The sequence below is a fragment of the Rattus norvegicus genome, chromosome 2 (genome assembly GCF_036323735.1).
Source record: "Rattus norvegicus strain BN/NHsdMcwi chromosome 2, GRCr8, whole genome shotgun sequence".
NCBI lineage: Eukaryota > Metazoa > Chordata > Mammalia > Rodentia > Muridae > Rattus > Rattus norvegicus.
In genome coordinates this window covers 209,257,559-209,280,249 of record NC_086020.1, presented here as the reverse complement: position 1 = coordinate 209,280,249, position 22,691 = coordinate 209,257,559, and the positions used below count along the sequence as shown (strand labels likewise).

The 22,691-nt window shown below is 37.5% G+C and overlaps 1 long non-coding RNA gene across 2 annotated transcripts in view; it reads right to left on the bottom strand.

Moving 5' to 3' along the window:
- Positions 1–5,175: 5,175 nt before the first annotated feature.
- LOC120100931 (uncharacterized) overlaps positions 5,176–22,691 on the bottom strand; it is a 113,285-nt gene continuing 95,769 nt past the window's right edge. Inside the window, exon 5 of one of the 2 annotated variants that reach the window (XR_010064399.1) lies at positions 5,176–22,691. This exon is cut by the window's right edge and continues 12,185 nt beyond it. This is a non-coding gene — a long non-coding RNA (uncharacterized LOC120100931). The other variant, XR_010064398.1, reaches the window with a different exon arrangement.

Sequence of the window (22,691 nt, the reverse complement as noted above, 5' to 3'; positions counted from 1 at the left end):
GCCCATTACAATTTTGCCGAGTACCCAGAGTACTGAGACTACCTGCTTCTTAGCTCTCATTAGTCTTTATCTTTGGTTTGCAGTCAGAATGACACAGAATAGGCGACCACTCATTCTGTTAAATCAGGAGATTTAAGCCACAGGAGTGAGTCAGTGGAAGGAAAGGCCTCTGCCTTTTCTCCATCATCAACCCCTGCAAATGCACCAGTTCGGACAAGCAGCAGAGTTCATTTTTTCCCCTAATCACTATATATATCAATATATATCAATATATATATCAATATATATATATATGTCAATATATATATATATCATCACACATCCATTATAGCTATGTGTGCTTGCTTGATGGCAGTATCTTTTCCTGCTCATTAGAATAGCACACTTTTGGCGCGCTACTTACAGGTAGAACAGAATCTGGAAGCTGTAGGTGTTTAGTAAACCAACCCTTTCACTTCTATAGTTGAGATATAAGTGCTAACACCTGTATGTCTGTTTATGCCACTCCAATTTCCGTCTGTGTGGTTTGTCATCCTGGAAGAGAACAGGAGTCAAACACACTTAATGCTTTTGGAGACTGAGTCAATGTGGTCTTCATAAATGTTATATAGTGGCTATAGGTGGAGACTATATTTACACATATGTATATATTTGAAATAGAAATTCAAACAAAAAACAAATCCTCCTGCCTCGACCTGTATCCTAGAATTCATCTAGGAGACTCTACCCAACTGAAAGACACATAATTCAAGGCACGTGCAAGGAGCTGTTTTCATCCATATTTTAAAAATCTGGTTAAAAACTATAATTCTCATCCCACAGTGGCACAGGCTTTTATTAACACTTGGGTGGAAGAAGTAGATGTTATCTCTGTGAGTTCTAGGCCAGCCTTGTCTTGTCTATGCAAGGAGTTCCAGGCCAGCTGGAGTTTAGTAGGAAAACCTTGTCCCCCCCAAAAGTGATTTTTCTCTTTGATGTGAAGTGAATTTATTCTGTTCCTTATCTGAGAATTTCATTGCCATTTGCATGTTGCCTGGAATACAAATTGAACTTAGTAATCAATCAGTGTTTAATTGCTGCTCAAGTAAACCCTTGTAATCAGACTCGCTGTAAAAATGTTAAGGTGTTGGAAAAGCATAAGGTGGCATTTCCCCCCTCCTCCTTATTATGCTGTGTAACTTCCATTAATACTAATAGGAGACGCAGCTGGTCGTCAACAGGAGATTACAGGTTGCTGCTTAAATCATATTTTATTTTTATACCTTGGCAAGGCGTAAGGCGTATGTGTTGAAATCAGGTGGCCGGATTTCTGCGACTGTTCAGAAATCTTTTACTTGGAAACAATGAGAGGAGGTGGGGCAAAAAAAAGTCTCCTATTTTTTTATTTGGGGAATACAGAGACTTCAAATCCAAATAGCAGCTTGTCCTTCTAGAGCAAGTCTGTCTCGTTCTCTAGCACCAGCTGGAGTTCTGTTTCTAATTTGCTGTGAAGAATTAAGTGATTTGAGACCCATACCCTGGAGTATTTGACCTCCAATGTCAACCAGCCAGCTTGCAATTCCCTTGGCTGGAAAGTTTCTCCAGAATTGATTTGAACTAACATCAGTTAAAATACTCTGCCATTGAGCAGCAAATAGCATTGAAAACTTGAGTGTGCTTTTATAGCCATGAAAGTAAACAGCCATGGAATATTAAGAAGAGAAAAAAAAATACAAAAAAAAAAAAAGTCAAGGCACTTAGAGGGCATGGGTGACCAGCAAGGCTGTGATAATAGACCCTTTCACCCCAAGGTCAGTTATTTGACTGTCGCCCAGTGGGTGGTTTTCCTAGCTGAAGGTAGTTGGTTCTGTTGTCTGGGAGCCATGTGAGCATTGGCAACTCATTTCTTCCCACTCAGTTCCATGGGTCACAGAACAACAGCGCTTTATATTTCTCCACATAGATGGCAATCTAAGGAGAGCACAGGAATAAGCAAGAATGATGGGATTAGCTGAGCATCCACTGGCCTCCCCTCTTCTCAGTCTCCACTTTCTCATGCTGTTGTCTCGGCTATACCCTCTACAGCTAACCCGGCCCTTCAGATGATTCTGCATTCCTCATTCCTGACCACCAACCTTTACCCCATTGTTCCTAGTATCGGTTGATTTTCATCATGGCTGGACACTCAGTACCGAGTCACTGCGTTGGATGCAAGGCTAACATAAGTGGCGCTGGATGGAAATGGGAAACAGAGCATTGCCTCTAAAAGGACAAAAGATCTGGTCATCCCACGATTTCCCTTAAACTCCTATGTCTTTACCCTCTTTCTGAGTCTCCCTCAGAGGAAATTCAACTGTAGACACCATGTGGGTTTGCATGCTGTTCGTCACTCCAGCATCTCTGGCTTGATCTTGAGAACAACATCTACAGACAGCTCATACTTTTGTCACATCTCTGTTGTCATGGATTTTTATAACTTGATCGGCCACCATTAAAGCTTCCAGCGGTACAATAAATGCACAGCCAAGAGTGTCCTTACTCACAACTAAGTGGATGGAAGAGAATAAGTATGGACGTAACTGGGGTGAGGAAAGGCCAATGGGTACAGGTGCTTTCTCAGAATTATTAGCTTGAAAGACCTAATAATAATGAGCTTTTAATGGCTTCAGAAAGGAGAATCCATTTACCCCAGAAAGACGCCGTGCTAGCTTACACAATTCCAACTGATCCTTAAACACATGCACACACAGATGCACACACAGACAACTAATGCACTCATTAGGCTGTGTATACGTATCAATGATGATTTAAAAAGGAATATACAGAAGATTGGGAGAGATACCAGAGGCATTTGAGGGGTAAAAGGGAGAAATAGAAATGATGTAACACAGTATTCAGGTAAGACATGCTCAAACAAGCTAAATTAAATTGCTTTTTATAATCTATTTTTATACATATATTTTAATGTCTGTTGGAGTACAGGGTACGTTCAATACAACCTTTCAAGCACTCGGTGAGAGCCTTATGAGAGTAGGCAATTAGCAACCCTGTTCTTTCATGTTTTCCCAGGAGTAAAACTGCATGAGGGTATTGGCTAGTAAAAATAGACAGCATTTTTAAGAGATTATATTTTGCCACACACTGTTTTAATTGTATTGCATACATTATCTCATCCAGTGCTTAAATCAGTCTCAGAAGATAGTGGTGCACCTGTATTATAAAGAAAATAGAGGAAATTGGACCTTCAGGAGTTTATGTACCTTGATCTAAATTTCACTGCTCCCAGACCTTTCATAGGAAGGTTTCAAGCCGAACTGTCCAACCCCACAGCTTCTTTCCTTAACAAAGGTTAAAGGCAATCCCTTCAGATTCTAATACATTGTGATCTCTTCATACCATTTAATCACCTGGTGAGCTACTCAAGATGCCAGCATGACATAGCCCTCATGTCAGTGCTTTTTAATACATAGGGTGAAATGGGAAACTATGCTTAGATGCTACTACAGACAATACAGTTTTTATTAATAGGTTAGACTTTTAGTGTAAATTCCCAGTAATTGTATATTTTTATCTTAAAATTATATTTTACACTCTTGCATATAAAATAACTACTCAAAAAGTATCTGTAGCTGAATTAATAGTGTGCTATTCTATAATACCTTTACTCAATAAAGATGATTTTAACAATGTGATATTTAGTAGATGTGTGTTTTGCTTAGCATGAAATGTGATTTTAGTAGACTTACATTAGTCTTAATTGTGGGTTTTGTATAATATCTTTACATGTATAAGATAGCTTCTTCTGTAGTAACAAATTACTGCACATATTGTGAAGGCTTAATATCCAGGCACATTTATGTCTGTCTCATGTGACATATCTCATTGCGATTGACAAAGTTCTAAAATACTCAGAGACCTGGTCTACCAAAGGCCAGACTCTTTTGGCTTTAAATGGCAGCATGTCAACTTCTCAGGTATTGAAGCAGGTTATCGAGATGCAGAACTTAATTGATGGGGGACATCTCTGGGACCTGCTGGAGACCTGAGATAGGGAGGCTATGGAGAGTCTATAGGGTGACCCTAATTGATATTCCTACCAATGTGGATACAGTGACTGAAGTGGCCACCTTCTGTAGCCAGACAGGACTTCTGATTGAAGGAGGGGGACATCAATCCACTCACAAAACCTTTAACCCAAAATTTGTCCTGCCTCCTATAAGATGCACAGGAATAAAAAATGGAGCAAAGACTGACGGAATGACCACACCAAAGACTGGCCCACCAATGACTAGTCCAACTTGAGATCCATTTCATGGGAAGAGCCAACTCCTGACACTATCAAGGAAACTATCAAGGAAACTAATCAACGAATGCTATGCTTGCAGACAAGGATGTAGCATAACTGTCTCCTGGGAGGTTTCATCCAACAGTGGATGGAAACAGATGCAGAGACCCAAAGACAAACTTCAGGCAGTGCTTGAGAGTCATGTGGAAGACTAGAAGACAGGATTGAGTAAGCCGGTCAAGGACACCACAAGAAGACCTACAAAATCAACTAACCTAGACCCATGAGAGCTCATACCAATGTAAGAGCGTGCATGGGCTGGACCAAGTCCTCTTTTGTAGCAGATGTACACCTTGGTCTTCATATGGGTCCCCTAAAACTTGGAACAGGGTTGCAGTCTGTCTATGTTGCCTGCCATTGTATCCCCTCCCCATACCTGAACTGCCTGGTTGGGCATCTGTGGGAGAGGATGTGCTTATTCCTGCTGGGACTCTATGTCCAGGATGGGGTGATAGTGAAAGGGGTTATAATAGAGATGAAATAGTAAGGCACGGGCAACTTCACACAGCCCATTCTCTGCGTTCTCCTTCAATATAATGCATTCAGCTGTATATTTAATAGTTCTTTCATTATTTGAAAGCTCAATAAAGACCTTTTATTTGTTTATATTAGTTACACTTATTTGTGCTTTGTCTCTCTCTCTCTTTTCTTCGGTGTGTCTCATTGTCTCTTTCTTTCTCTGTCTCTCTGTCTGTCTGTCTCTCCCTCTGTGTCTGTGTTTGTGTGTCTCTGTCTCTGTTTCTCTGTCTCTCTCTGTCTCTGTCTCTCTCCCTCTGTGTGTATTTGCTTGTCGCTCTGTGTCTCTTTTTGTCTTTCTCTGTCTCTCTGTCTCTCCCTCTGTGTGTGTGTGTGTGTGTATCTATGTGTCTTTCTGTCTCTCTGTCTTTCTCTGTCTCTGTCTCTCTCCTTCTGTGTGTATTTGTCTCTCTGTGTCTCTCTTTCTCTTTCTCTGTCTTTCTGTTTCTGTCTCTGTCTCTGTCTGTGTCTCTGTCTGTGTCTCTGTGTCTCTGTCTCTCTGTCTCTCTGTCTCTCTCTCTCTCTCTCTCTCTCTCTGTATGTGCATGTAAGTGAATGTTCAAACACATGTGTGTTAATGTGTGGAACATGTGTAGAAGTCAGAGGATAACCAACAGTAGTTCAGTTCTTTAATTTTCCCCTTCTACCATATGGGTTCTGGGGATCAAATTAAGGTCAGGTTTAGCAGCCCGTATCTTTACCCTCTCTATACATTTTGGAGTTAAGTCCATCAAAATGTAAGTCTGTTTTACAATGAAAAAATATTTTTATTTTGATTTACTCATCAATTGCAAGAGAAGAGTGAAAGATCGTTGACTCTCCTGCGACTTTTTTTTTCTCTTCATGTAGAGTTCTTTCAGTGCCAGGCTGTTGAGAAAAGCCCAGTGTCTCGGGAAGGAGGGCAAAGCCAGCAGACATTGCCATTTCGGGGAATGTAGATGAGTGATGAGAGCATTATCCAATATGTTTACTGCTCCACATTTGCCATCACAGTAAGCTTCTATTTCCATAACAAGACTCTTTCTTGCATTCTATTTCTTCTATTGCCAAGTCCCTGGCCATCTCTAAGCTCCAAACACATGGTCCTGCTTCATCACCCAGACACACAGAGAGCATGGCAAAGGAGTCTGAGGGGAGAACATAAATCAAGCCAGCCAGGCTCTAGTTCGTGGTGGAAACGATAGGGACTGTAAGAATCACCAGTACAACCTCTCCCACAATTTACAAAGTCATATAATCGCGGCTTTTGAAATGAAAAAGCTAAAATTTGAGTGATTTTTCTAAGCAGTTGCTCTGGTTTTGATAGAGATTGTCATTCAGAATCCAGTGTGTCCGTTAGAGACTTTGATCTCAGCTTGAGGATGTTAGGACTCAACTTGACCAGATGGGACTGACTGGGATTTCCTCACGGTATTACCCTTGAAAAGAATGCCAGAACTGATCTCTTCTACTTCCCTTGCTCCTTTCCAGGAGGTGAGCAGTTACACTCAGCCTCATGTGCTCACTCACTCAAAGCAATGGGGCCAGTGTATCTTGGGCTTTAAGTGGATTGTGAACCAAAGTAAGCCCTTTCTTTTCTTTTTCTTTTTTTTTTTTTCCGGAGCTGGGGACCGAACCCAGGGCCTTGCGCTTGCTAGGCAAGTGCTCTACCACTGAGCTAAATCCCCAACCCCAGCCCTTTCTTTTCTTAAGTGGATTCTTACAAGTGTTTGTGATGAGAAGCAGCAAACCAGAGTTGTCTTTTAATAAGCTTCTGGTGGAAGATGTAATTCTACTGATGCAGGAAAGGCAAATTAGAGGGCAAACAGGCAGAAGTATTTGTTAGAGTACTATTTGATTACGGATCTTCTCTCTGCATTATTGTTTTATATTTGTGTGTGTTTGCCTGCACATTGTTGTGCACTTTAGAAGAAATAATGTAGCCCAGCATAGCTAGCTGCTGAAGTCACTCTGCTGGTCACTAGGTCACCATCCAGTAAGGAGACCCTGTTCTGTAGTACTATCTAACAAAACATGACCCTCCAGGGTTTGCTTGAGATGCCAAACCAAAATTCTCTTTAAAGAAAAAAATAATAAATGATTATTCTCAACCTTAAACATTAGGAGACATAGGTATTCCCAGCATTTTCGACAGGGTCCTGGTGGGGTTTTATCATTTATTTGATCATGGGCTTAAGTGCTGTTTTGACAAGTATTTTATCTGTTACGGAGGAGGCTAATTCTGATTGTCAACGTGATTCTAGTGATTAGGGCAGGATAAGGACTGTGAAGGGAGAGAACACGGGGCCATCTCCTCTTCTCTGGGCTTCGAATCAAGAGAAAAGGCCATGAGCAGGACTTAAAGTGAACTGGGACCTCGATTGCTTTGCTCACAGTGTCAGCCCTTTTTCTCTGCTGTGGACCTTCTCACTTCTCTTTCTTTTCCCATAGCATGCTTTTAGAAAGGACTCGGAAACCCCACATGCGATGTTTAGAAGAGAGAAAGATCCACGGTGATCAAGAGAGAGGTGAAGAGGAGATAGAAGCCTACACAGAAGTGGGATAGTGCTGAGCTATGATAGGAGAGAGGCTTCCAGGGACAGAAAAGCCAGCAGATGAGGAAATATGCTCCTAGCTGAGGGACTGAGTACCTGCAAAGGACTTGGAAGTTTTCCGCATGGAATCTTTGTTAATCCTCCTCCATTTGTCTTATGTGTTCATTATTTAAATCAGTATGGCCTTCATGTAAGTTTGTATGTTGTGTTTTAAAAACATAGTATTTGATGGTTTTTTTTTCTCAAATTGTTTTAGCACTGGACTCGGAGAGCACTTCTAGTAGTCTCTTATGCCATTTTGTTCTTTTCACATACTGGATCATAGCTCGCTCTCTCTCTCTCTCTCTCTCTCTCTCTCTCTCTCTCTCTCTCTCTCTCTGTGTGTGTGTGTGTGTGTGTGTGTGTGTGTGTGTGTGTGTGTGTACCTGGGTTGAAACTTACTTTATACATTTTCTCTTGTTCCCTTTCTAAGCAATCTACAAGGAGTCCTAGATCTTTTAACCAACATTAGTATTAAAAATTTCTGTCTGAACGCCTGAGTGTACTTATGAGTAAGTGAATTCAATTGTTTCAGGCCTTTCATACTTACAAAGCAAGGAACGTGAGTGTGTATTGACTCACATATGTATATGTATATTATATGTCCATACATATGCATGTACATGTGTATATTACATGTATTGTTTATATTTTTATTACATTTTTATTTATTTTACCATATATTTCTATATCTAAACATATTAACTAAGTGCATTAAATTAATCTGTATGTTAAACAATAGTACATTTTGATGTCTCCAACTCCAATCCATTATCACATTAATATTAACTTAATAATCTTCATCTTGCTTTTCTATAACCATCCATTCCTGCACTGACCACTATCTCTATAGTTAATCATTTGATTCTATGTATACCAGAATTAAAATTGGTTATCCATGTGCTATGCAAAGCATCTTTCCCAGCTACAGTATAATCCTTTCAGACAGTGCCTTTTGCATTAGATTTACATTGTTTTCTAAAGCTGCTTCAGCTAGCATTTTTCCCTCACTCCCTTCAATGAGGTTAATATGTCCTTTTGTGATACAGTTAGCTTCTTTGGTCTCGTTTACATTCTACCCTGGGGTTTCTGAATCTCTGGGATTGTTTTTTGTTTTATTTGTATATATAAAACCGTATTCTTTGTCTATTGAAGTTTTATAGGTTTTTACAAATGCGTAATCTCTTAAACTTTATCACTTTGCAATCTTATAGGATACTTTTCTTACTCTAAAATGCCCCCTGTGAATCGTCACTAAAAGGGGCTGAAGCAGTCACTCAGTAGTTAAAAGTGCTTGCTGTTTTTGCAAAGGACCTGAATTTACTTCTTAGCACAAAGGTCAGGTGACTCACAACCACCTAGATCTTCAGCTGCAAGTGATCTGATGACTTTGGTCTCTAAGGACATCCACACACAAAAACATGTAAATAAAAATAAGATAAAATTTTAAATTATTTATTCAAATCTGACTTCTCTTGGAATTCTTATCAACTATGGCCTATTTAGTAATTCTGTTGGTTTATGTTTCACATAATGCCATATGAATAAAATCATACTATATATATATATGTATATATATAGTGTGTAGCCGATTGTCTGACTTCTTTCATTTATTAATATGTACATTTTATTTATCTTAACATTTTTATCACTGCATAGTATCCCATTGCAAAGATATATGACAGTTTAATTAACCTTTCATATCTTAGAGATATTTTGGTTGATTTTTGTTTGAGATAATTATATATTACACCTCTATGAACACTCATGCATATAATTGATTATGAGTTTGAAACTTTAAAAAAGATTTTGTTAAGATATAATTTATATATCCTAATTCACCCTTGTACATGTGTATTGCAGTGTTTGGGCCACATTTGTAATTTGGCATAAGCATCCTTAATAATTTGAGAATAGTTTCTGCATCCCCAAGATGAAGCCCTGTTTCTACCTAGAATTATTTCACATTTGCTTGTGTCTCTAACCATGAAATCAACTGATCTGTGTTTTGTCCGTATATCTGAATATTGCATTTAACTGAGTTACATACCCTATTACCCTTTCATATTTGGGTTCTTTATCTTAACACAGTTTTCAAAGTGTATCCAGGTTGAAACACGCATCGATCAATACACACCGATATTAATTCTTTTCATATCTGAGCACTATTCCAATCTCTGACTTCAGAACCCTTCATTTGTCCTTTCTCACTTGGTACGAATTCAAGCTATCTCCACTCTTTACCTATTAAGGATAACAGTGCTCTCAAAATTCAAGTGCACATCTTACATCAACTTGTGTTTTGGTGTTTCCTGAGTATGTCGCTAGATGTCGAATTGCCATGTCATATTGTGTCTCCCAGTTTAACAGTTTTGAGAAAGTTCCAAACTGTTTTCCATAACAGCTGTATGCTTCTCATTCCTTACAGCAGTGTGAGTGTGGGTGAATTTGAAACTTTCCTTATTCTCATCAAGACTTGTAATTGCCTGTCTTTTTACTATCCTCATCTAAGCCTGCAGTGACTAAACGGCTCACGGAAGTTTAGATCAGCATGTCTGCTGCCAAGGGTCAAAATGCGATCCTTCTATGAGTGTGACTTACATATGCTTTTATAGAACCAAGTTCTCACTTGGCTTTGGAAATCACTAGAAACACAACTGGGAAATTTTGTTAAAATGAGGATCCTTTTAATTTCATTAAGTTAAGAAAATGCATGTATTATGACTTGACACAGTACATGTGAACCTAGACACTGGTACTTGGATATTAGCCACACACACACAAGAAAAAGTTTTATTCCTTTGTGTAGTTATTCCCTCGGTGGGAAAAGCCACACTTTAGAGAGCTATAAGTTGTCAAAATGACTTTATAGGATCTAAGCGTTTATGGTCTGAGGACCAATCAATATCATACACTGTGTGGGAAACTTACACACAGTTAAGAAATGTCTCATTTCAAATGCCCCTGGCTGACACAAAATTATATTCAGACATTAGTATAAATGGAGATTAGAAAGTATAAAATAGTAAAAGAGAGCATGAAATTTATAACTGATGAAAGTCAATGAAGGAGGAAAACGATCAGTTAAATGGCTGCTTCAAGGAGAGGGCTGGTCCTCAATTCTCTTCCTTAACTTTGCCCTAAATCTTCAATTCTATGACATCTGTGTTACACACTCTTTATAACCAGCCTTACTCTGAGAGTCTTTTATTGCTGTTTGCCTGCCTTTACCCTATGTGCCCAACTCTATTCAGGCTGTCAGAGTCAATGCCTGTTCTTCTCAACCAAGAGATCCTGAGAGATACACTTTTGCTGATACAAGGGAAATGGTGGCAAAAATCTCTGGGTAGGGGTAATGCGAAGCCCACTTTACTCCGAAGTTATTAACTATAACCTATGAAGACTAATATTTACAGAGTGGACAAACTATGACAAGTAACTGCACTATCTTTAGCTTGGTATGCTTCAAGTGTGTGTGTGTGTGTGTGTGTGTGTGTGTGTGTGTGTGTGTGTGTGTGCGTGCATGTGTGTGTGTATGTGTGTGTATTAAGGTTCATTAACAGCTATTGCAAACCACCAAACTTCCAGCTTCACTTCCTACTCCAGCAATTAAGAGATTAGCACCTGCCCATCTGGGTTTCCCCGGCAGCCTGCCAACTCACCCTGGGACAGAGAGCTCCATTGGTGGCCCAGAGTGAACAAGCTTCCTGGTAACCACCTTTCAGATCTTGACTGAAGAACTGAGGTGGGTGTCAAAAGGGTATGTCAGAGCCACAGGGTACCAGCCCTACAGCTCTGGGGGTTTACACATGTGCTCTCACAGGAGCCTGTAATCTGCAGGCCAGAAATCTGGCTGCACCTTGAAAGATGACAGGTGAGAAACACCAAAGAGGAACTCTGAGACTACATGGACCAGAGGGTTGACTTGGCCTCTCAACCTCTCTGCTGTCCACTGCTGACATAACTAAATTTACCAATAAAATGATCCACAAACAAAACAAACAGAATCTGAGACTGAGTCCAGCCCAAACCACAAAATTGCAGTCTAATTAAGATGTTATTTTAAACCAGTACAATTTTGAATGTTGGTTTAGTTTTGAAAAATAAACAATGAATTAAAGCACCTACTATGTTCCCAACCCTATATAATCTGCAAGGAAATCCAAAAGTTATATGTGAAAGAGGTAGTGTGTGTTTGGCTCCCAGGTTAAGAGCTACATTTTGCTGTCTTATTCCACTGAAATTTTCAGGATTTATATCTTAGACATAATTTTTGAGCTATATATTGGGTTACCCAAAATAACATGGCGAGTTAAATATATTAATCATTTTTGTAGACAAATGAATTATGAACTTGTAACAAATAATTTCCACATGAACTGTAAAAAATTTGTCAATAGACTGTTATCTTAGGAAGAATGTGGGCCTACATGTGCAATTCAAGAAAAATCAAAGCATGTCTGGACATGATAACATAAATTCTTTATTACCTCTTAATCATGTGCTTCTAAAATTCTAGAATAAGTTCCACTTCCCTAATAAATACTTATGGACAAAACAAGTGCTACTAAAGTTATCCATATGGTTGTGCAGTGTGTATCTCCAGGAAGGAGCTGAAGCAGAATTTATTCTCAGATCACTGAGATATTTTGTCTATCCAAGTTTGCAGAAATTGGCAAAAGTCTTTCCAAAGTGGGTAAAGGTTTATGGGCTTCCATGTCTAGTTACGATTCCTGCATTTTTAAGTGCAAGATTCCATGTTTTTTTTTCTGTAGCCAGAAGGGAGGTATAAGTTGCTCCTGTGATTTATCACAGCATAAATGTCATTGAGTTACAAGTGATCCATTTCTGACTGAAATATGTAGCCACAAACTCTCCCTTAATAAGAAAACCAAAATAACTACTATGGTGTTCCTAAGATGTGAATGGCCACACATTTTAGGTTTGTCTTTTCTAACATCTACAGTATGAAATATGGAAGTTCTTTTAAAATGCAAAAGTGCTTCATGTTTTTTCAAAAGCATTACTCTAAATGGATACAATTTAGGCTTTAAGTATTGTTTGCAGTAAAATATTAAAGGTAGCTTTTGATTTGAAATATTTAAATTAGAGATGTCTGTAGATTAATTTCAAAATTAAAACTCATAATCAGATGTTAATTCCAATTATTTTTACTTTCATATAAGTGTAAAATTGTATTTTTATCTCTAAGGTAACATAATGAACCATGAATTTAAGATGTGAAAAACTGTATACTAATGAACTTATAATTCCCTTGTGCATATGATGGGAGGATTTTTTTCAAAGCATATCTGAAAGTATAAAGAATCTCTTTTAAGTGTTTGATTAGCAGCAAAATTAGTGAGCTAGAAACATTCTTCCTAATACAATGAAGATGTAGGAAACTTGGAAAGTCTCCAACTGAGTATTTGGAAACAGGAACGACTTAATTGTTCTGAGGATGAAAGACAAATTATTGATTACGTTTTTCCCAGGAAGGCATTTTCTTTAAAATTAAAAATGGTTTTGTTGATATCTTTGGTGAGGGAAACGCTGATCTTCTCTCGCATAATGCTCATCGCATAGCACTTAGGAAATGTTTAAAAATTAATTCAAAGTGCAAATATGTCCTTTAATTATGAATCTCTTAGGCTTGTTGCTCATTTAAACTTAATGAAAATTATGGTTCTTATTTTTCTTACATATTAACCATAGTCAGAAAATATAGACATGAACTCATAATTGGTTGTTTTATGAAGAAAAAATGGCATTTTGCATCAAAAATCGCTAGTTTTGTATATATTTTAACTATCTGATTCATAGAAGGTAATGGTGGTGACTTATTGTGTTTGAAATAATTAGATCTTTTTATAATGACTCTTTAAACATATTTTAAATTATAAACCTGAAAATAAAGGAAAGAAGAAAGAGAAGTCTAGCTGAATTGGTGAATTCCATGTTACTACGAGATGATTTCTCAGAAAGTAGGGTGTCGAATGATTCAGAAGAACACCTGTTATTGACTTCTAGTTTTCCTATGAGTACACACTTACACATGTGCTTATACATGCATACATATACATATGCACATGCATGTGTATATATAAGCACTGATAAACACATACATAAAAAGAGAAAATGCGTAAATATTAAATGGAATGTTTAGTGAAACATTTCCTATTGTAATTCTACTTCAAATAACAGTATGTCATTTCTGGGCAGCATAAGAAATTATGCTAAAACAAGTTATTCCTGCATATATGGCGAGCATATATTTGCCTTACTCTTGTGTGTTCTTTACCAAAGATGTGAACATGAATATTTCTCTTGAGTAACTAGAAATTTCAGTGTTCCCAGTTGTAACTATAGCAGATAAAACAATATTTTAAATGTTCAAATCAGTTTTGTGATTCTATACAACTAGGAAGGTCTTCTACCTTCCAGGAGAAACATAGCAACAGCCAGGCTGTGTGGGAGGGGTGGACAAAGAGTTATGGTTAAGGGAGTGTTTGGGTAGTAGAGTGTTAGCACCAGTGTGAAAGACCGGGATTCTTTGTCCGACACTCACTGGAAAAAGAAACTGTAGAATGAAAGATGTGGGAAGGTCACACATTTCACTTTAATGTGCTGTACATTCAGTCTTGAAGATGCTACTTGAAACAAGGAAAGAGACTGAAAGTTTGCCAAGCAATGCTCACATATAGAGGAGTGGCAGACACCTTAGACTTTATTCCATATCTCAGTAAATCCACTTAACTACAATGTGACAAAACAGTCATACAAATAAAATTAAATAAATCTAAAGTAAACTTCAGCAGAACCACATAGCACAGAAGCTGAAGGAGAGGGAATTAAAGATTAGGGTAGAAGCATAATATTTGGATTTCAAGCAAATACATGTAGAATTATGTCTATGGTGTTAGCTAGAATAAGATTATGGAATATTTCTGGGCACAGAATATGTACAATGATAGAAAAGAATATAAATTAAGGTTTCTCTCTCTCTCTCTCTCTGTGTGTGTGTGTGGTGTGTATGTATGTGTGTGTATGTGTATGTGTGTGTATGTGTGTGTATGTGTGTGTGTGTGTATGTGTGTGTGTATGTGTGCATGTGTGTGTGTGTGTATGTGTGTGTTCGGGATTTTTAATGGGGTTTAAGGGGTCCTAACTGTACTAAAGAAACTGACAAGGTTACCAAAAGCCTCTTTAAGGTCAAACCCATAGACTGACATAATAAAATTGTGTGTTTGAGGAAGGAGAATATGAGAGAGATCGTGGGCAATGTGTTAGAAAAGTCTCCTGGAATAATCCACTTAATGAGACCGGTGAGCGTCTCAGAAGGTAGGGTGCGTGTTGTACATTCTGAGCCTGGCAAACTGAGTCTGATCCCTGGAACAGGCAGAAAGGTGGAAGGAGAAATATGGTTCCACAAAGTTGCCCTTTGACATACACACATGTACCTTGATGTGAGCACCTCACATACAAACCATGCACAGACACATGCACACACTTAGCAATAATGCACATTCACAAAAACACAAAAAGAGAGATTTGAAATGTAAATACATAAAATAGCCAAGAAAAATAAAACTTCCAAAGGAGTCAGTAAGAGCAGAATGAATAGAAAGCAAGAACTAGAAGATGCTGCCAGAAATAAACTAATATATTGTATAAGCAAATATATTTCAGAGGTAAAATACGTGAAGTCATTGATATCTACTACCATTTGTTTAGTTATTTTTACTCCTTTATTATGGCTATTATTGCTTGAAGGTTTTATCCTTCCCTCCCTCTCTTCTGCCTCCTCTCTTCGAGGCTTTCTTCTGGTTATCAGACTGGCCTTGAACATTTGGACTGAGGAGATCCTCATGTTTCCTGAGTCCCTGAGACTGAAGGCACGTATCAGTGTCATAGGCTGACCTACCATGTGACATTTTCTTTCATTTCATTTCATTGTTTAATGTGAGTGTCTGAACAATGCCAGTCTGATAAACTGGGCTGAAACCTTGGGTTGAAATTGTTTCTTGCTTCTTCCATGTTCTGGAAGAATTTATATAGGATTGGTATCCATGCCTTGAATATTTGGAAGGCTTTACAAGTGGTGTATAAATTGGAACCTTATATAGAAACACAGTTATGTGAGTCTGTTTTTTGAATAAGTGCTCATGTTACGTGTTTGAAAGAATTTGTATGATTCATTGAACTTATCAACATTAGTTGAAGTTATTTAGAATGTTCTCACATTGTTCCCTAATGTATACAGTACCCATACTGATGTCCTCATTCAATTTCTAACACCAGCCACCATCTGCGTTTCTATTTTTTTCCCTAATAGGCTTGACAACTTGACAATAGGCTTTTCCCAAGTCTATTGATCTTACTAAAATGTCAATGATGGTTTCTTTGGTTTTGATCTACTGTTTTACTGTGCTGAGTATTTCTATTACCATTTTTAAAGTTCTCTTTTCCTCTTCTTGCTTTGTGGCTAAATTAGAATTTTTTATTAATTAAAGTAGAAATGTAGAACTTTGACTGGAGCCCTTTTTTCTTTTTTCTCCATTAATTAAGTTATTTACTTTACATCCTACTTGCAGTTTTCACTCTCTCCTCTCCTCCAACTCCCTCCCTTTCATTTCCCCTCCCCCCTCCATCTAATCCTCTTCCCCTTCTCCTCAGACAGGGCACCTCCCATGGATATCAACCAGCCTTGGCATAATAAGTTGCAATAGGACTAGGTGCCTCTTCTCCTGTTCAGGCTACACAAGGCAGCTCAGTTAGGAAAATGGGATCCAAAGGCAGGCAGTGGAGTCAGAGACAACCTGTGTTTCTGCTTTAGGAGTCCTACATGACAACCCAGATTCACAACTGCACATATGTACATATGGGCCTAGATCTGCCCCATGCATGCTCTCTAGATGACAGTTCAGTCTTTGTGAGCCCCTATGTGTCCAGGTTAGTCGATTCTGTAGGTTTTCTGGTTGCCGATCTGGTGGGTTCCTTCAATTCTTCCTCTCTTCCACAGTCTTGGAGCTCAGCCTCTTTGGCTGTGGGTCTCTCCATCAGTTTCCATCCATTGTTGGATGAAGCCTCTATGATGACATTTATGCTAGGCTCCTGTCTGAAAGCATAGCAGAATATTATTAATAGTGTGAGGGGTGGGCTCCATCTCAAGGCACGGGTCTCAAGCTGGGCCAGTCACTGTGTCCTTCCCTCAAATTCTGCTCTCTGTTTTACCCCTGCACACCTTGGAGGCAGGACAAACTTTGAGTATTTCCATTTCTCTCTGGATGGTTGGGATGAACTCTCAAAACTTTGATATGATCCTTCCATGTGTACAACGTCAGAGGATTTTATGTTACTAATCATTTGGTGGGGAAGATATGGATGGCTACAGCACATTTGGCAGCAAAGACATGAAGACAGACAAACTGAGCCTTCTGAGCGTTGGGATTTGAAACTAGAGTTTGCTTTTAAATATCTTGCTCTTCCCACTACACCATATGGATTCTTGGGCTACTTCACAGATTCTCAGATGTAGAAAAATTGAAGGAACTCAGTATGGAAATGGAAAAAGAAATTATAGTGAGTGTTTTGGTTTACTTTAACTATGGTGAATTGGAATTCTAAATTTTATTTCTTTAACCTCTCTAAAAATTTCCCCTCAAGGCTGTTGCATCTAGAGGAAAATCACCTGCTCTTTTCTGTTTCCTGGCCACTGTTGTGGAATTGGGCTAAATATGGCTTTGCTTACTTACCACGTAGGCTTCTCCATACCCAAGTAGACATGTCCAACCTAAGAAAGCAACGAGAAACACGTGGAACTGGGGAGGTCCTAGAGTGTAAGTCTCAGTGGAACCAGTTCTGCAACAGGATCCTGACTGACAGCTGTGCAATCCAGAACATGTTTAGAAACTGGTTTATAACTAATCATAGATCACAAAAGGGCATTTGTATGGCTTGAGAGTATCAGAATGTTGTAATGGTTGGACAAAATCATCCTCACAGCTAAAGAAATGAATAAGAGGAAAAACTGACAGGAATTGTTAAATGTATTAGGAAACACACTGACCCCATCATCAAAGTTACATTGAAAAAGTTATTCAAATTACTATTGTAAGATGTGCTGTGGAACAAGACAGTGTACTTACTATCTAAACTGACACTGGGGAGTGTCATTAGATATTGTCCTGTAGATTTTATTATTAGATATTATTTATGTAAATAATATAAATAATAATAAATATTATATTAAAACAATATAATAATATAAATAACATGCCCCATGGCCTACTGGAATATAGATACTATCCCATTAATCAGAAAACTAAGATTGAAGAATAATGAGATCTGGGCTATCCTGGACTATTCAGTGAAACCCTTACCTGAAAAGAAATAACAACCAAATTAACCAAATAAAAGACAAAAAGAAAGATTCTTCTCAAAAGACTCTAATCAAATTTTTTAATACAAAATAAAAGCCAACATCAAATATATGAAATAACAACCAAAATAATGAGATGAATTCTGCAGCTGCCTGAGATGGCCAGGAATTGTGCTTTCACTGTAGAAACTAGAGAGCAATTAATATTCACAAAAGTCTTCAAGAAAGCATTGTTTCCTATAAAAGAGAGCATGGAGGCTACATGGAAAAGTACTATTCAGATGCAAGAAAGAAAATGACTTAAAAGAAGGGGAAAATATCAGGGAGCAAGTTATCTAAGGGTAAAGTGAGTGAATTCTAGAGAACGTTTGATGGTAGCGTGCAGGAAAAACTTGAACCAACCAGTATCAGAGGAAAACTGTAAAAGGCTGAAGAACTTTGGTCACAGCTTTATCACTTAGCATAGGAATAGATCCAGAGGCAGTGGTGAATGGCTCAGTAGGTAAGGGTACTTGTCACCAAAACTGATGATCCAGTTTGAATGCTGATACGTATGCGGTAGTAGGGCAAAACCAGCACACTGTCTCCACCAACCTCCATGTGAGTGTTGCTATGGCACATGTACTCCTACACGCACGTCAATTAATTAATTAGTTAATTAATTAGAAGACCTACCTGTGGAGAAACTTTAAAATCAGCCCCATCCTATGTATCTCTCCTCAGAAATACATACGCATGTGCAAACAGAATGTGTATCCATATCAAGAAATGTGAATGTTGAGGGGGCAGATAGCAGAACATAGTGATATAGAACAAACATCTTCAAATCAATATTGGACGGAACATTTTTTCCTCTCATTTGGCTGTAGCCAAAGCATCTTCGGTAAAATAAACTTGGGCAAGCTCAGGCCAGTCAGCTGTAAGCAGATGCCAATATTCTGTTACTTCTCACTGCCTCTTATGTGCACTGCAAAGTCACGCCCCTGAGCAGCTGAGCATGATTAAGATTTTACGAGACTATTAATCCTGAGGAATACATACTGTTGTTCCCCCCTTTACACTGCCGTGGGACCTGAGAAACAGCAAAATGAAACAATGTGGTTTACCATTGTAACCGCTTGTGAAGGAGAGATTGGATTCATTTCTGGTTCATTGTCCTTGTCAATAAAAATAGGGAGCTCATAATAAAGCAGCCATGAAACATTTTCATTTTGTTGGAAACTCATCAGTGCTCTATTCAATGCTACTATATAGAGCATGCTATGAAAAGTAGTAACATGATTAGGATTGAACATCTCTCTCTCCATATGTATATACATATATATGTGTATATATGTATATATGTGTATGTGTATACAAGCTAAAACATCATAGAGTTATGTAGTAGAAAGCTCATAAAAATGTATAATATACAGTGAGCACTTCTTAAATAACTACAGTACCTTAGCATAGTTTATATAAAACTAGAATATACATTTGAATATTTCATATCCCTTGATAACAGTGCAACAGATTAGTAATTATTCATTGCTTCACTTATATCATTATTGTAGCTGCTGAAGTAGGGTCTTGAAATAATGGCCTACAGAGAGAGACATTGATTTGTGTCTTACAACAATAATTCTATACATTTCCCAAGCAATAATTCCATACATAAAGCAGATCTTTGGAGATCAAGATGTCTACTTGCTCATTCCAGAAGCTACCATTTTTTTAATCTGGGGTCCAGGGTGTTGGGAGAAGGTTCAGTTCCTTTCTCCTTTAGATCTGCATTTTAAAATCAGGAGGAAGGCACATACTTCCGTTCATAGTCAGAGTTCACACCCCTTCCTGTCCCAACCTTGTCATTCAGCTCTCCTCTTGAAACTCATTGAGGCTGTCACGATCAGTTACAAAAGCAGCTTGGATGTGACACTCAGTTAAAATACATGCCTACAAAAAGGTTGGAGAGATGGCTCTGTGGTTAAGAGCAAGATAGCAAGAACAAAAATATCAACTGACCTGGCCCCTTAGATCTCTCCAGAACCAAACCACCAACCAGAAGAACATAACATGAGTTGGTTCATAGCATGTGTACCTTATCTAGCATCAGTGGGAGAGGAGGTACTTGGTCCTATGGGACCTTGATGCCCCAGCGAAAGGGTATGCAAGAGGGGTGAGGTGGGAGTGGGTGGATGGATGGGTGGGGGAATCACCCTATTAGAGGCAAAGGGGAGACAGAAAGGTTAGCAGAGGGGGAGATCGGGTAGTGGAACAGCATTTGAAATGTAAATAAATAAAATAATAAAAACAGAAAATATATATGTCACCATATCCGAAGATGGTAGCAATATTGGAGTAGTGGGGCAAAAGTAGAAGTTTTGGTAGAGGAAAAAGGAGGGGAAAAGTAACCCTAACTCATGTCAAGGTTAAAAATCAAAATTATATGCATAAAGAAATAAGCCCAGTAGGACTCTGCCAGACCTGTGCTCAGAAGAAAATATAATGCTTTAATATTTTTTCATGTTAAATAAAGAAGAATCAAAACAGATTAATTAATCATTCCAGTAAAAATAATTCTTTTAAAGGAGTCCGAAAGAGCAGGGATGAATTAAAGATACAATTGGAGATCAATAATTTATAAACGAGAGTCGAACAGTCGAGTGATAAATTTAAATGCTAGCTCTCCAAAAGATCATTAAAAGAGATAAAGCACAGAAAAGGCAAGTCAATAAAAAAGGAAGATGCTAATCCTTGGTATTATGTATGAAAGGGTGATAAAACCACAAGAAAAAGAGTAATCCTGTGCTTACACAAGAAGCCAGCCATGGCAGTCAGAGCACCTCACTTGGACCAGGATTCTTTGTGTAGTATTTAAGGCACCTGCCAATAAAGTAACTCATTTGTTAATCTGTTATAGTAACGAAAACAAAATCAACCTAAACTGATCTTAGAAACAGAGTCGAGAAGAGCTGGGCAGGCCGGTGTATCTCACCATTCTGAAGGCTGAGACAAGAGAATCATGGGTTCAAGGCCATCCTGGGCTGCATAGTGAATTTCAGATCAGTAGAGGAATATCTTTTCTTAAATAAATAACAAACAAATCAACAAAGAAGCTACAAAAGAAAGGACGTTAATGTTTTTTTAGTGAATTATAAACACTATTTGTTTTACTCATGTACTTTATCCTTTTTACATTCACTTATTTAGTGTGTGTGTATGTGTGTATGTGTGTGTATGTGTCTCTGTGTGTCTGTGTGTGTGTCTGTGTATGTGTATGTGTGTGTGTGTTTGTGCATGTGTGTGTGAGTGCACACCTGTGTGAATATAGGAGAATATGAAAGGAAATTCCATATAAACATCTTGAAAAAGAAGTTAGTTATTAGATAGTTATGAAAAGAATGGGGCTTTAAAACTAGAAAACTTCTGTACATAATAATATTTCACATTAATGATAGATCAAAGTATACTTCACATTAATAAAAGATCAAGCCACGAACAAGATATACAGTTAAAAGATTGTGTTTATCCAATAATGTCATACCTATGCTATAATTATAAATCATAGCGTTATAAATCAATAGCAAATAATTCTATTTATTAATAGAATTATTAACAAACATGATAATAGGTAACAGATAAATAGGTGAAAGATTAGAAATAATATATTGATAAATGACACAGATAAGTGGTAGATTAAAGGTAACAGTAAAAGATAAATAATTCCAAAGATATAACAGAAAACTCATTTATTATTTTAGGAGTGATAGAATAAAACAAGACAATATTTTAATAATATACAAGGTATAAAAAAATACCACCAATGACCAGCAGGCATACATTGGCATATAATGAGAATTAAATACATGGCATCTTTAGATATACAAAGAACCCACACCAAAAATTAATCTTTACATATTCCAAATAATAATAAAGTTTAGGTTACTAATTGCTGTTTTAAACTAAAGAATAATAGGACAAATAACTAGAAATCTCCAACTTCTGAAAACTAAGCAATTTATTCTTCAATAATAGGAGGAAAAGTTAGTGGAGCTTACATGACCTATGTATAAAGTGCCAAGGGGCAGATAATACTTTTGGAATGAAAATGAAGTCATGTTATTCAGAGTTTAAATTCTCATACCAGAGAAGAAAAAGGTTGATAAAGTCTCCACTTTCACCTCAAGAATTCTAATAGCAGAAAGAACAACATGTAAAATACACATGCAAAATAGAGTGAAATAAAAAGAAAGGCCATTAATAAATGAAATATAAAGCCCACAAATTATATATTCATTCAACAATGCACAAAGTTCTTTTTTGTTTTTGAACAATAAACTAGTTACCCACAACCTTGATCAAATAGATGAAATAAAATATGCTTACCCATATAAGAAACAAAAAGGACAGCACTATCAGTCTTAATTAATGAAAAAACATATTGAATGACTTTATATAAATGCCTTTAATAATTAAGGTAAAGTGAACTATTTAAGAACATAGTGTAAAAAAGTTTTAAAATGCATAGATATTTGAATAATAAGTGTATCCACTTTAAGAACAAATTAATTTATTGTTTTCACATAGAAACACTATTTCAACTGAATCCATCAAGAAAGTTGTCTATGTACTTAAGAACAAGTAATAGCAATTCTACGCGAATCCATTAGGAAATGATGAGAATAATCGGGGAAACAATTCTATTCAATGGTTGAAATTTATGTAAAATCTGGCAAAAATTAAAAAAATTAAAGTCACAAATGAACCATTTTCATGAATACAGGTGGAAGTGTACTGACCGGAGTATTAGCCGACTAAATAGAGCAGTGCATGAAAAAGGATTAGTTTTAGTCTGGGAATCCTAACAGGGTTTTAGCAATAAAAGAATACAAAGAGCCAATATTAACATAAAAAAGAA